Below are 16,816 nucleotides of genomic sequence, written 5' to 3' on the forward strand. Positions count from 1 at the left end.
TTTTTCCAAAAGCATTTCATTATTCTGGCTAACACAAATATTAGTTAGTGAGTGTGACAATAATTTCTTCTTTAAAATATTTTTACATTGTAATTTTTCATTTGTGAATATGCAATACTTATTTGCAAATGGAAGACCAATATAGCAAAGTAAGAGCTGAACTATTCTGATTTTAAATTCTCATTCACAATTCATTAATTTCTATTGAATAGACTAATCTCTTCACTGTTTTTTACTACTCAAAATTTCCTTAGAGTTTTTCTATGAACCTAAGCATTGTAATAATTGCATGTCTGCAAACTCATTGCAAGAAGAATGCATTCTGTTGCTTGCTGCCAAAACCTACTGTTCATATAGCTACTTGTTATCTAAGTAATTTTATCTATTGGTTGACAGGATGGCCTTTCTTATATACAATTCACTGTTGAAATATAATCTAATCAACTAAACTTGTTTCATGAAAAGATTTAAAAGTACTATTATCCTAAAACTGATTTTCTATGAACATAGCAAGACTTAGGCCTCATAAATTATTGATGAGAAACAAACTGATGACTTAAAAGGCCACCTAGTTCACTGAAAATATTTGTGGAAAAGTTTTTACACCTCTAGTAATTTTAATTGAGAGGTAATTAAAAAATATTGAGATAATAATAAAAAACAAGGAAAGCTTTTCTATTCTCCAATGAAACTATTTAAATTCTATATTGAATATACTTTTTGTCTGAAAGAGATTTTAATTTTTCAACCATTTGAAAATATTTTTTAAGGGCCACGTAATTCAATAAAGCAACAAAATATCAAAAAGTCAAATATATTCTTTATCCTATGATAGTTGTCCCTGAACCAGCCTTTCTACTTCCCCCCTCAAAACACTACTCTTTTTCCTGAATTCTGCCTTTGTGCAGCAGCATTTCTCTTCCCACTTGCAAAATTATCTGACTTATCCTTTTCTTCATCAAAACAAAAACCAATGAAGAATGTGCCCAGTGGCACAGATGAAATTTCCTTGCACTGCTCTGTGAAACAGTTGAGGGACAGACTGATTCTCCTTCTTGGAGCTGCAAAGGAGGGTTAATCTACCAGCTGTAGCACATTGACTGGCACAGTTTGGAGGGGCTGGATGATGCAATGAAATTCATCCCTTACCCAAAACCACTTTGCTCAGCTTTGCTGGGAAGCACATACTGTCTTTCAGTTCTTCAGGAAATCAGGTATTTTCCTATAGTTCAGATGATATCCTAAAGAAAATTACTTTGATGAGTATGTTTTTTTAGCACAGTCTAGAAATGAATGACAGAAATAATAAAATAAGCCAAATATTTTTACTATTGTGTCCTAACTGTGTGCCTACTTTCAGAAATTTTGGGTATTTTCCATTTTCCACAAATTCACAGCATTCAAAGGAAAACATTTTAAATCTCCCAGATCAGAATCTTCATTCAGCTATTTTAGCTTTGAGGTAAATGGCCCTTCATGGACTTTCTGTCCATGAATTTTTCTAATTTCTTTTAGACTGCTGATAATCTTCAAATTTTAAGAGTTCTGTGGCATAATTCCCAAAAATATATCCAAAAGTATCCCAAAAATTTGCAAAACAGTATTTAATTTTTCTTGCCTTGAACTTGTCACCTCTTACAGGTATTTGATTGCTCTCTAATTGCTTTGTGTCTCCATGTCACACAATGTTTTATACATACCAGCATGACTTTCTCCTTATGTCTCTTTGCAATGTAGAAGAATCATAGTCTGCTCAGCAGTTTCTGTGAAAAAGCTGGGTATTTGATTATCTTTATTTTTCAATTTTTTTTCTGATAAGACAATTATATGAGTAGACAATATTCAAGAAATGGATTCTGATTTTCATTATGTTGTACTGGTCTTCATGATTTTATTATCCAGAATTAAAACAACTTGTGCAACTAACTGCCACTGTAAGAATTTTAAAGAATTTTTTCTGTAAATATTCTGAAATATACAGAATATTTTCTGTAAGAATACTTCTTGTATAGAAAATAAAAAATACAGAAACAGGTGAACAGCTTAGCAAATAAAGATGAGAATTTGAGTGGAGTCTGCATTACTAATAACAAGAAACAAAGCAAATCTGAATTCTATACAAATGACATCAATCCTGAAAGAGCTGAATCTGAGACCAGAGAAATGGCTGATACATTTCTTGACAAGTCTTGGTGAACATGTAAAGTGCTCACATATCAATACTAATAAATAAATATATACAGACTTTAAAAACAGGGGGTAAAATTAATGCTGCACAGTACTTTATTTAATGGTGAACAGATGGGTTCAGCAACTATTTATACCTACTTGGAATTACTAAAATGAGAAAGAAATATAACTTTATTTTACAGAAAGAGAAACTTTCTCTTCTTATTTGACAAATTATAGCCTCTGATAAATGCACGGTTGCTTTATTGCTACCACTGTCCATCCAGCATTTAAATTACTATGTGACCCTCTGGGGTATCTACAGATGGAGCTAAATGGAAGGCTTCTCCTAGTATGCCTTGACTTTGACCTTCATTCTAGCAATTTCAGTATCCCAGATTGTGTTTGTTATCCATCCATTTCATCAATTAAACAGCCAAGGAAATCAGTTCCATATATTGAAGTAACCCCTCAATGTCTGATTTAGGCTGAGTCTTCCCAGCTTCTTCTCTTAAAGTATCTGATTTCCTGTTCTTCTTCAAGGTTCCAAGTTCTAAACACAGGTGGCTTTTTCCTTAAACCACATTTAGAAAAGATAGTGAAACTTCCTCTTCATGTGACAGACTTGTAGCTATGGCTGTTTCTTTTGACATCCAGTGTCAGGAGGAGAGTAGTAATCCTGGGAAGTGGAGATTGACACAAAATAGTTCTTTGAACAACATGTAGCAGTGGCACCAGTAAACGTATCTCTGACCCTTAAAGTGTTTTTTTTTAATGTTACTTTTTTAGAATAAACAGAGACCGTTTACACTGAGAGTTGTGGGGGAAAACAGAGAGCTGTACAGAGAAAGGTGTCTAAAAACCTATCATCATGTCTGTCTGGAAAAACTCATTTGTTTGTATCCTCTGGAGAAAATAATTTGGATTCATCTTCTAATTAATTTTATGCTTCTCTCCTCTGTGGTGTGATCCCAGAATTCAGAAAAATATGTAAAAGCAAGGGACCATGCAGTGCTTTGTACAGCTGAGACATCCTTAGTCTATTGTTTATCTGTTACAAAATCAAAGACCAAGTCTGTGCAGCAGCTGATCTTGGTGTAAATTTCTAGGGTATGTAACATTTAATTCTACCAGTACAAATTGAAATGAAGTTTGGAGGTTCAGTTTGCTGTGTTCCTTCCCGTTCACGCATGTATTTTTTGTAAACTTCCATCAGGGATGCTAATTTGTGTTAATTGATGCAGTTTTTTTCTCCTGTTCACGATAACACATTGTGAATCTGCTTGCCAATCAAAAAGATTATAATAGACCACAATGGAAAGTTTACTAAGAATAACCAGCCACTTCTACAACTAATATCAGTAGCATTTTCCTATTACATATGCTTCTTCAGAGTGAAATAAAAGCTACAGAAAAAAAATCATCAGAAGCATCAATTAGCACCATAAGAGATTTTTAGAAGTTCAGAGAAAAAGAAGGAGCATATTGTTAATGTATAGAATATGGTACTGAAATGGAATGAAAAGCAAACCAAAACAAATAGATTATTTCTAAACCTGAACCACACTATAGAAAAAAACAGTAATTGAAACTTTTCAAGTGATTGGATAGGAAATGAAAACCTAAGTTCACAGCTCACTTAGAAATAAGAGGGCTGATAAGATTAGGTAAATTTTAAAGCTTGTTTTTTTCCACCTCTTTCCTATATATTTTAATGCTGTATACTGGAAAGAGTATACAGCTCTTGCCCTCATTTTGTGGTAACTTCTTTGTTATGAAATGGCAATTTTGAGAAGGCTATTGCCTCCCAGTAAAGTTTTTGATGAACTGATGTGTATTCTCTGTCTAAATAACATTGGCATGGAGGCTGGTGTTACATGGAAAATTGCTTTCATTACAGGGATGCAAGATACTGCTTTGTATCCTCCCATGCATGATATCAACTTTTTGATCCAGTTCTAGCATGTGGTGAGTTAAAGCAAAACTACATTCACCTGAGGGAAGATGTCTTTCCCCTTTTCCTAAGTGCCACAGATCTATCAATTAATCTCCCGAGAACTGTTCTTACAGATAGCTGTTAATCATAAATCCACATTTATGATCCCACTCCAAAATCTACAGCATGGCCATACCACTTGGAATATTTTTGGCCAACCTAATCCAAGTTTTCAGTTAAAAATAATATCCTTTACCTGAAATACAAATGCCATCATTAAAAAATAAAAATCTATTTCAACGATTCCTGTAAGTGAAAATGGTTTTTCACAACTAAATTAACCCCTAGGCCAGGAATTTAGAAATGACATTACATTTTTCTGGGCTAACAGTCAAAAGGAAAATGAGATGCATCTTGGAGAACCTAAAACATAATTCTTCAGCCAGCATGAGTATCTTTAAAACATGCTACTCTTCCCAGAAAAAGAGGTTCAGGTTAAAAGATAATATGTAAGCCATTGTGTTTCTTCTACTCAACAGAGAAATGAAGAGGTCATCATGGAAGAATGCAGGTCAGTAATAGAACAAAATATTGTGTTACAGCCACTGATATATTGCCCCTCTAAAAATTGCAGACAAGCTATAGAACCAACAAAAAACTCAAACAGATAAAAAAATCCAACCAAGTTGAAGCAAGACAGTCTGAGTTAGTTTTTTAGCTACCAAAACTACAAGGGCTTGGAAATATTTTGGTATTTTTTGGCCTTGACCTAAATGGTGGATTAACACACAACAGCACGGCAACATCAGGTGGTCCCAATTAATGATCTGACACTATAAGTCAAGGATTTTTTTTTTTTTTATTTTAAATTTGTTCATCCAAATGTTAACAGTTTTGCTCAGGAAATGATTGAGGGTGCACAAACAAAGTCCTCTTGGAACAGCTGTTATAGCAGGAGAAGATATTTTGAACTCTGCAACTCATTAATTTACAAGGTAAGAGGAGGAGCATGGCAAGCAGCAGGGAGCCTGAGAGAAGAGCAGAGGACTGGATGAGGTCAAAGAAACTGCCAGATCTCTGCGCTTACTGTTGGAAACTGTTTCTGATGCTATGAACAAGGAAAATAACTAATCAACTGTCTACTCCCTTCACAAGTCCTAGAAAAACCTCTGAGGCTGCCATCTGTCCAAAAGAGATTATAGCATGATAACCCTGTCATTAACTATCTAAAAGTTGTGAAGTAGAAGTGGTTGAAAGTCTTCCACTGCAATGCCTTTCTGTTAAAAGCATCTGATCTGAAAATCTGTTTTAAAGGAACAGATTCATTTGGCCAAAAAAATAATTTACCTATATCAATAGGAATGTTCCATCAATGTTGATTCTTATTTTCCTGCCTGGCCTTTGGGCAGTCCTGTGAGGCAAGTGTTCAAATGTTCTGTGATTACTGTTCTGTGTGATGAGTGGTTCCTGGTGAAGTGTGTTGAAGAGATATAGACAAGCCACAACAGCACCTTTCATAGAATCTCAGTCTTACACCAAGTGCCTGACACACAGGAGATAATTGCTGTTAACACCAAAACCATAGCAAATATGGTCTATCTAAGCAAAATTGTTCACTTAATGCATATAAGCAAAAGTACACAAATGAGACAAATAGAGATAAAAATGTTTGAATAGAAAATCACATATAAAAAGAATAGAATAAAATAAAAAATTGGTTTGCAAGCTGTCATTTAAATGCTGTCACAGATTTCTTGCTGAACATGAGTACGATCAACTCAGAACACCCACAGGCAGTAACAAGAAATAAAATAAACAATAATCTGAAGTCTGCTAGAGTCTTAATATTGCATATTGTGGTGGGCTACTCTTGCTTGGACACAAAGTGCTGACAAAAGACACTGTATTATAGCCCATCCTCAAGTGGGCAGGGGAGAGAAAATATAGTGAAAGATTTGTGGGTTCCATTTACTGACAAACAGACTTGACTTGGGGAAATTATTGATTTTATTACCAAACAAATCAGAGCCGGGTAATAAGAAGTAAATCCAAATCTTAGGAATAGCTTTCCCAATTCTTCCCTTCTTCCCAGTGTAAGGTTATTTCCAGTTCTCTATCTCCTTCCCCCAGCAACATAGAGTGACAGGAAATGGGGACTGGGGTCAGTTTATTACACATTGTCTCTGCTTCTCCTTGCTCCTGACTGTTGTCTCCTGCTCCAGTATGGGAGACAGGAGACAGGAGACAGCTGTCTCACAGGAGACAGGATACAGCTCTCTATAAACTTTTCTAAAGTGATTCCTCCCCATGGGCTGCTGTATTTAATAAAGTGCTCCAACGTGTGGATGTTGGACCCACGACTGGTGATCCCTTTTTCTCTTCTATCTGATTTTCTATTCATTTTCTCTTTTTCCCTCATTTGTTTTATTCTTTTATTCCTCTTGCTATGAGAAGATAGGGGTAAAATATATATCAATTTCCATGTTGAGTGTGCAGTATAAAAATAAAATTTTGTGAGCTTCTTTGGACTCTTTTGACTTTTGCAATTCATTTTTACCCATGAGGACCTACAAATTTTGGGTGCTTCCTTTGGTGCAGGAATGAGAGGTGACAGCTCCACACAAGCATGACAGCATAACGAATGTAGTATGTAGCATTCAGTGACAGATTCAGCGTTTTACCCAGAGTTAATAAAAAAGGATTTACTTAAAGTAGATTGGATTCAGCAAAAATAGAAGTGAAATTTAGATTTCTCTGATTCATAGATAGTTTAGTAGATTATTAGGACAACAGAGATAAGTTTCTATGTTATCGATAAAAAAAGAACAGTTTTTGGAAAACTCTCAGCAGAGTTGATGAGAACCCATTTGAACATGAGTTTTCAGGACACTGCATGGCAAATTAAAAGCCTAATGATCTGTCTCCATTTTCACACAAGGTCAGGAAAGAAAGAATTACAGCTCAAAGGTGGAATCAATAGAATGGAATGTGGACTAGTCTAATAGTTGAAGACGAGAAAGAACATCAGAGAGAACATGACTGGTCAATAAAAAAAGGGTTATCATTACTGAAGCACAAAATATCAAATTCACTCCAGATACAATCTGATTAAGGAATAAAGAAAAATGTGAAGGGTATATACTTGTTTCATGGATTCAAGACAGATGACAGAAGTCTTTATCATCAGTGTAAGCATCACAGGACAAGATATATTACAGAAGGTTACAGGTAAAACTAATTAAATTTTGTGCACATTTTGAAACACCTTTTACTGATATATTGAGACAACTGCTATTTAAGAACATTACTTGACAATGTTCATAACATGGCACTGAAGCACTGCTCTGTAAAGCATCAGTGCTTGGACTAACTGACACCATCATGGCAGTCACAATTTGAGTATATGCATCCAGAAAAATTTTTAGAGCTTTTCTGAAAACAGTCGTCATCTCATATGCAAGACAATTTCTGAACAAATTGTGCCCAGACTGAGATGCAGTTACTATGTTGTCCATTGCAAAAGGCATGTAAACTGAGAACACTGAAGTAAGGTCACATCACTATCTATGGAAAGCAGTGCAATCTAGAAAAATCTAATATAAGCTGCAATATATTTGGATATAGCTGCACAAATATTGAAAAATTTGTTATCTCAAATATGAAAATGTGATTTTTTTTTTATACATGCTACATAGAACTGCAGTGAAACACGTCAAAGCCAGGGAATGAAATTTTACCTCTAATGTGATCTAACTCTGTACCTGAAAAAATATTATGAAACAGAGAGAGATAATGAAATTTCACCTTCACATAAAGTTTTTTATGAGGATTGGCTTCACAGGACATGATGGGCCATGGAGCATAGTGGAACTACAGAAGATGCTATGGTATTCTGTTAGTGTAGAAGACTTGTTGATAGTAAATGACAGGAAAAATAGTCTGAGAATATAGAAAAAAGAACGATCAATATAAAATTAGAGTGTTTGCCTTTTCCTTGTTGGAGATATTCAGAAAGAAGTACACTGGTGTGCAAATTAGCAGCTGGGTCTGAAACTACAAAAATCAAATAAAAATCAAATAACCAAAAGGAAGTGTAATTGTCTAGCAAGACTCATGAAGTGTATAAAAGCTGCTGGCATTTTAGTGAGCACTTATATGCTTATTTTTTTCCAGAATGCATTGTATTTATGAGACAACTCAGCATAATAAGCTGTTCTTGAACTAGAGGTTATTTTTGCATGGTGGTATATTTAAATAATCATGAATTAGATAAAAAGGAGGATTCTCCTAACACATACTAAATCTGCCAGTTGGGACCATTAAAAAGGGCAATAACTTTGTTACTCCTCTTTGTAAAGAGATTTATGGTCTGTTGAAAACAAGTGTCATGTTACCCCAAGGAATAGTAAAGTAGTCAAATGAATGGAAATTTATTATCCATTATATGAAAGCAATTGATTTTTAATGAGTAAATCAGCCATATGTTTTTGGATTTTTTATATATTTTGCTTGGATAACTTAGACAAATTATGTCCTTTCAATATAGCCATTAGAGAATATAAGGTTGTATTTAGTTGGCAAAAGCCAGCACAAATAAAGGCAATAGAGACCTACTAAGAATTACAGTAAAAACAAATACAAAACCAGAATGAGTAGGAGAGCCATAACAGCTGTAGAAAAGAAATAGGACCAGAAACAAACTGACTGAAGACAATTTTCCCCCATTTTATGATGCATAAGATTACCATGGGGATATTGCTATGGTGCCATATTGCCTAATAAAACAAAACAAAACCAAAACACCTGGGCACTGATATGGGACATACATTCCCAAATAATGCTTGAACAGGAGTATACAGGAACTATTTGGAGATGTAATTTTACACAGGTTTATGATATCCTTGTCTTTATATAGTAAAAAACAAACAGGGAGCAAGCTCTGTTTCAGCTGAAAAAAATTATACTCAAGCTTTGTTTTGTCATGTGGTACCAAGGGAATGAATGATGCAGCACAAGAATAACTGAAATAGGACCTAAATGTTTGTGTTCATTAAACATTTATTGAATAGCTCAGCCTACTGAATGTTTACTTGGTGTATCCAATGATGAAATAGTTTTCATTGCAAGCTGTTTTTCGCCCAGATTTTGGAACACCTCTCTTTAAGTTTATGCAGTTCTATTCAACCTAGTTCTCCCTTCAGAAGTAGCACAACTAATGAAACCAATCTTAAACAGGCTACCAAAAACTTTTTGTCTCCTATCTAGTATTTTCCCTTTCACATATACTGTTCTGGAATGCAACAGATGGAAAAGAAAACATGTCTTCAGAATTTTTACTTGACATGCACAAGGGAAAGTAGATCTTTTTGTTTACTTTTGTAAGGAGGAAGCTTTATACCTGTTTGAAAACTATCTGTTAATTATTCATTGACTGTCAGAACACTGCTTGAATTTGAATTGCACAATCACAGAATAATTTAGATTGGAAGGTGCCTTCAAGTCACCTATTTTCCAGTCTTCTGCTCAAAGCAAGTTCAGTTGTGCTAAGGAGTGTGTCTCGTGATGTTTGGTGGGACTATGCGGCAAGATGGCCATCAGCTGGCATCAACTGGCTTATGGCGACAAGAGTGAGTCCCTTCACATCCCCAATGGCAGCATTGTCACAGCCATTGTACAGAAGGAACATGTTACTTGTAACTGTGCTTTTATGTGCATTTCAACATGCAACAGCAACACTGAAAACATCTGGAGCCCCAACAATGCCATATAAAAACTCAGATGAAGAATCTTGTTTTCTGATGCACATTCGTATTGGTAAAAACCTTTAATAGAGTTTTCTGACATTGTTTTTGTCAACATATGGTCTCCATTAATATTTATGTTTATGAGAACAAAAGAGAGAAACAGAATATGAAAATCAAAATGCAAATATAAAAATGAGGAAAAAATTACAGGTAAGACAACCAATACATGATGTTTCTAGTGCTCCAAATACTCAGGAATACATGTCTATCTATCTAACAACAAAATTATAATGGCAATAACTAAATGACTTATCAGACAGGAAAACAGATTAACAGGAGGTAAGAAAGCATTTATGTAAATAGGAACACAGCAAGTAAACAAAACAAATCACATGCAGACAGTCACACAACTTGCTACCCTTAATAAATAAATAGATAAGTAAATAAGGTATTCTTACTCTAGACAAGAACAGAATTCTAGAAATAGGGTACCCAGATTCCGCAGCTTTATAGGAAAACACAGAAGAGAAAGTTTACAATAGAGAAACTATGCAATCACGGTAAGAAAATATAAATCTGGAGATTTATGTCCCTGATAGTAAACATTGTTAAGCACTAGCAGTAATCTGAACAGGCATATTTGCTTAACAAAATTACAGAATATGTTTTGATTGGTTTTTGGTTTACTTCTTATACTCTGTAATTTATTTGTATCACTCCAGCTGGCAAGAACAGTGTTGCCAGACACTTTTGTTTATGACCCTGGAAACATACCTGAGAGTACAGAATAGAAAAAAATAGTAAGAGTTATTTAAAGAAATCCTCTATGTTATCTTGGTGTGAAAAATACAAAGACTCAAATTATATAAGCCATTTTATAGTTATTTATTGGCATGTTAAATTATTTAAACCATATTAATGAACAGATTAATAATCAACAATTTATTAATAGAGTTTTTCTTATGTTGATTATATCTTAATGGCTTGCAGGGGTAGAGTTCTATGGTCAGCCTCTTTTTCCTCCTTCCATTGATTGATTTAGCAGGAAACTAACTCCTTCTTGTCTCTTTTCCTTAGACTCCATATATACAGCTACAATGTTTTAGCCAAATTATCTCCCTGAACTGGAAAACTTCATACTCTTAGCACAAATTAGTGAAGTAAATTTGCATAAACCCATGTTAAAATTGGCTTACACTATCAAGAAACCCCATCCTAAAAGCTCAGTACTGCAAACAGGATCAGCATGGAAGTACTAGTATTGCCAAGTTCCTTTTTATTGCTTGGTATAACACTTTTGTGCATTAGATTAGCCTACTTTGAGTACTTTCATCTGCATTCAAGAAGCTTATTAAGCATTTCTGTCAGCCTATCTTGATATGGAATTAATATTACATCTCCGAAAAGACCTGTGACCTGGAAAAATTTAATCCAAAATATTCCCTTTTACATGGTCATGCAACCCTACAGATGCCTCAATTCTTTTATTTCTTTATTTTAATCTTAAAATATTATATGTGCCTCAGCACATCATTAGAGACATCCCATCTTTGACAGGTCTGGTGTTTGAACTAGCACTTCAGCTAATTAAATGCCTAATTCCTCCTTGTGCATCTTAGACCACATTTTAATAAAAAATTGGATTTTTCACAGTGTGTCTTTTGAAAATGTGGAGTTAAATTTAGCTGTATGATATTCTCATATACATATAACAGAGCTAACCTGATGAGCTTCTTTATTTTCTTCCTTTAAGGACCTATACTTATTTGTCTACTATTGAGCCCCATCATATAATTCCTGACTCTGACATTTACCTTCCTCAAAGTTTTCTCAGAAGTGTTTACTAATGTTGCAAACCTTGGCTGTGTAAGAGCTGGGCCTTAAATCCTTGCTGCACAGGGAGTTAAGCTTCTCTAGAGTTGTGAAAGACCCTATAGAGGGAGTTGGAAAAAGAAGGGCATAAAGTGTCAAATGAAAGACAGTCACCCAGAGCATCGGGGTAGAGCAACTAATGGGCCCGTGTGCCATTTGCATGGTGCTGCTGCAGGCCTCAAGGCTGTTGTTCAGGTTTGGCTCCACAGGACCAGACAGGCATGGAGCTCCTGGAGCGAGTCCAGCAGTGCGCAGTGAGTGCAATTTGGGGACTGGAGCTACTCCCTTAAGAGGAAAGGTTGAGGGATCCAGGCCTGTTTAACCTTATGAATATAAACAAGTATTTGAAGGGGGGGTGCCAAGAGGATGGAGCTAGGCTCTTCTTGGTGGTGCCAACCAGTAAAACAAGAGGCAACAGGCAGAACAGATGCACAGGAAGTTCCAAGTGAACATGAGGAAGAACTTCACTGGGTGAGCGAGAACTGGAACACATTGTCTGTGAGGTTGTGGAGTATCTCCTACTGAAGATATTCATGAACTTTCTGGATGCAATCCTGTGCCATGGGATGATCTCTTGAGAAGAGAGGTTGGACCAGGTGACCCAGTGTGGTCCTTTCCAACCTTAACCACTTAACCACTCTGGGGTTCTGTGATTTTGTGTGACCCCACATGTAAGGACTTAAAAAGCGCTGTTACTTGTCTCAAACACTGTCAAGATCACAGAATGAATTTGATATAGGATGAGTCAACACAACCACCCTGAAATAAGCATAGAAAGGAGGAATTCATGACAGGGAGGCACTAATTGCTGGCCTGGTTAGCAATTAGTTTAAATTGCAAGATCTGGTTAGCACATCCTGGGTAATGCATCTGGACAAAATTCCCACTGTAGCAAACCATGAAAAGGAAGCAACCTCTCACCCCATTTATCACCTCAAGGTATGGAAGAGTTTACATCTGTAATGACCACTGAATTATTTCCAGATGCTTAATTTCTGGGGCCTTTCATCAGAAGACTGTGCATAACTCACAGTGTTAAAACCCTCTCCCCAGTGGAGGTACCTGGGCACTCCCACATGAACCTAAATGTTCATCAGCCTGTTGAATTCTTTGTTTTGTGGGCATCCCCCACCCCAAATGAACAAGGCCTGTGACCATGACTTTAACTAACAGAGATCTACTTTTCTCATCACTGAACTCACAAGTGTTGATATCTTTAATCTTCACTGTCAATTCTTATACTTTCTTTGTCTTTATTTCTTTTCCTTATAAATTTTCCTAGATCATATTTTATTCTTTTATATTGATCTATTTCTAAAGATAATATATATGTATATGTATATGCACCAGTCATTCAGGGTAGTTTCACTCTAATCTACCCCAAGGCATGTCTTACCTAGAATCTCAGAGGTGCCTCAGAGGTGGGGCGTAACAACATGATGGTCTCAATCACCCAATCAACTGGTGGAATTATCACCCCCATTCTTGAAAGGAAATGATTATAAAAATGTCTCCAAATCCCAAGGTTTCACTTTAAAATAGAAGTGCATAGATATTTAAATGGAGAAAAGAATCTGCAAGCAGAACCAGAAAACAATTCTACTTTCTTCATCTCTATATGTTCAGTCTTTTCTTCTGGTGAAGAGTTACTGGAACCACCCAAAACAAACTCCATACATTTTTATCCTGTGCCTAAGACTTTAGAATGAATTATCTCTTTGTCTTTATAGATCCTGTAGATGGCAAACTTCCTCCACTGAACATGATTACCCATTGCAAAAATCTCCTTTCATGTGCCTACCGTAAAATTTTTTAAAAGGATACCTAGTATTTATATCGAAACTGAAAACCAAATCCATAGTTTTATTATCAATCATATTGTATTTCAAAGGCAAAAAATGAGATACTTAAAAAACAGAGTTTTAAAATTTTGCTTTAAAGTCAGTTTTAGACTTGGATAGAAGGACTACAGTTAACCTTGGAAAGTTCTCCTTAAAGGCCAGTCATTATTCTCAGTGTGTGACTGTGTCGCTGTCTTGTAGATCTTCCTGCAAGGTGCTACTGTTCCCCTGCACTGCAGAAAGGTTTTGGAGCAAAAAATTGTTTTCCAGCACTGTGGCTAAGCTGATGTTTTGACTAACTCTTACAATGCTCAGTTTAGTCCTGGGCCCAGATTTAAATCCTGCCTACATTGTTACATTTTATTCAGCTGCAAGCACTACTGATAAGGTTGTTCCTGGGATCACTTCTCTTAAAATTTGAAATTACCCATGTATTCTCAGTGCAATATAGAATTACTCGACCAAAGCTCAAGTTCTATTCCTTGGACTGACTGAATGTATTTTCAACATAATATTCCAATATCTTTGGTTTTGACTATGGATATATCAGTTTCCGCTTTTCTACTTTTATATTTAAATTTTCTGCAGCTTCATCAGCCCATATCACATTAAAAGGTATATACTTACTTATTTTGTTGGTCTTCTTACTTCTCCCTTCCTTTCTTCCTCTCTCTCTCACCTTTTAATTTCATTTTTTAAATACAAATATTTCTACTATGGTAACCTGTGATAGCTCAGACAGATTTTAAAAGTTTTTACTTGCACTAATCCATTTTAGGAACTTCTTTATTGGTTTAGAGAGGCAGTAATTCTTTTGTAGCACAGCATGACAAGTCAGGGAAATAGAAAAGAATTTTGGCATGGACTCAAATTTTTATGAAGCTGTGCCTGACTTTAAAAAGATTTTTACTTGATTACTTTTTATTGTCTCCTTCTTAATATTAGTGATACCAGTTTGAAGGTAACTGTGTTAATTCAGAAGACTGATGGATTAGAAATCATGGAAAAGTACAGTCAATATAAAGGAGTCAGAGAGTGACACAGAAAATCTTAGTTAACCTAGTAAATTGGGAAAAACAGAGTTGTCCTGTGTACTGACAAGTTTTCATCCAATGAGCTGCAGTCAGCCCATTAAAACTTGGTTGTATTACTTACCATAGGATGCCTATAAACCTCTCCAGCATATGGCAGCTGAATGGGAAAAGTAAATAAAATCCAAGATTTTAACATGTGAATTATTTCCAGCAGAGCTGAGAATGTTATTGCAAAGGACTGAGATGAAATTTTGTTGGGATATTGCACTTAAAAAAAAAAAAAATCTGCCAGCTGATATAGGGAAGGACAGCTAAAAGGAAAATAAAAATAAAAATTTAGAACTTGCCCTATTGAAATACAAAAAAAAAAATGCTTTGGCTTATTTAAGTAGAAGGGAAAGAGAGAGACTATCAATATGTTTTGTTTAGACAGTGAAAAATCAGGCAAGAGGAGACCTAATAAAGCTAAAGGATAAAGTTGTCAAAGAATGAAAAAATATAATGTGAGTATGAATAAATTTATGTCACTAATTAGTAATTTCAAACCCCGAGAAGCATCAAGCATTGAAACAACATTTTATTCAGAGCAGTGAAGGACAAAAAAATTCAAAAACCTTCTAAGATGAAGATTAAGAAATGTACAAGAAGGCTTATACAGTATGTCTTCCTTCAATAACAGGAGCTCAAGTCAGTGACCCAGAAATCTTATAGCCTTTAGTTCCCAAGAGCACATATATTTTTTAAATTTTGAAGTTAATATAAAAGAAATTGCATTTTAGTCCAGGTTCTATAAATAAAATTTTAATATTTGGCTATTTAAGAACTGCATAAATTTCTTTAGAGGAGCTGTTAATCTAAAAGATAGTTAGATGCTCTTCGAACAACCTGTTATAATATTAACTTCTCTTGATTGATACACTGAATATGACCACATAGTATACACTAGCTGGAGCCATTTCCATGTAATTATTGCTGTGACATTTTTCAGAATAGCTCTACTTGACATTTACAGTGAAATGTAGTGCTATTCAGAAAAATGTTTCCTTATATTCACTTTTTTTTGTGGACATTTTAGTCTGCCATCACAGTAGGACACACACTGTATATGAACTTTCACTTGTATAATGATTTTCTTTAAACTGGATAACTTATGCAGTAACCTTTGGTATGAGGAGAGAAATTTTATTAAATTTAGCCCTCTGCTGAGTACTATTTCAATTTCTCAGTATGCGTACAAAAATTTTCTGTATGTGAATTATTACTACTGCTCTGAAGATGCTATATTGAAAGTATAATAAGACAGAATTATTTTTGCATTATGCTGAGTGCTGCAAATAGAAAAATAGGACTCATATAAAAATGTAAAAGTTGTATGACCTTCAAATTAATTTTTCTTAATAGAATGTATATAATTTCATTTGTTCTCCCTCCATTTTAAAGTCAAAAATAGAGATTGTCTTTATGTAGTACTTTGAGGAACTACAGAAATATGACTAGTACTTTATGGGACTTTTTTATTGTTGTTTTTGTTTACTTAGTGAACAGCTTTACTTTGCATTTTAGGAAAAATAAATATTTATTAATATAAAAGTAAGATACAATTATTCTTTAAGCAACCACTTCTATACAATTTGAAAATATCAGTTACATTGCAGATTTTTACAAGCAACCTAAACTCATCCTAACCTTAGGGAAATAGAGACTTAGATGGAGCTTTGTATCTTAGCTACATTACTATTCCAGTTTTATTGTAAAAATTGTCCAAATCTTATGCATCTACCTATACTAATATTTTTTTTCTTGAAGAGAATTCCAGCTCTGAGTTATACACAATTTTCAAGGAAGCCTATTAGTGTGCAATTATTAGCATTACATCAGCAAAGCTCTTGGCTGTCCTGTCTCATACGGAGGTGCCCAGTGTAAAAAGGCTGGGTACAGTAGCTGTCAAAGGAACAATAATTGGCATCAAGTCTTCCAGCATAAGGATAATATATTACAGGCTGTTTCTGGCTGCTTCATCTTTCCTCTGGGATGTGGTGAGATATTTTCAGTCATTATCCATCACTGGCAATTGCTGTTCCTTTCTAGATGGGTGATTAACAGACACCGACGATATTGTAGGAGTTTGCAGACTATGCAAAACACTCTGCTAGCACAACTCTGCCAGTTGCAGCCTCAACAAAAATGTTCTCCATTTTTTACAACATTTTATTATACATC

Source organism: Taeniopygia guttata, chromosome 2 (assembly GCF_048771995.1).
Source record: "Taeniopygia guttata chromosome 2, bTaeGut7.mat, whole genome shotgun sequence".
Lineage (NCBI taxonomy): Eukaryota > Metazoa > Chordata > Aves > Passeriformes > Estrildidae > Taeniopygia > Taeniopygia guttata.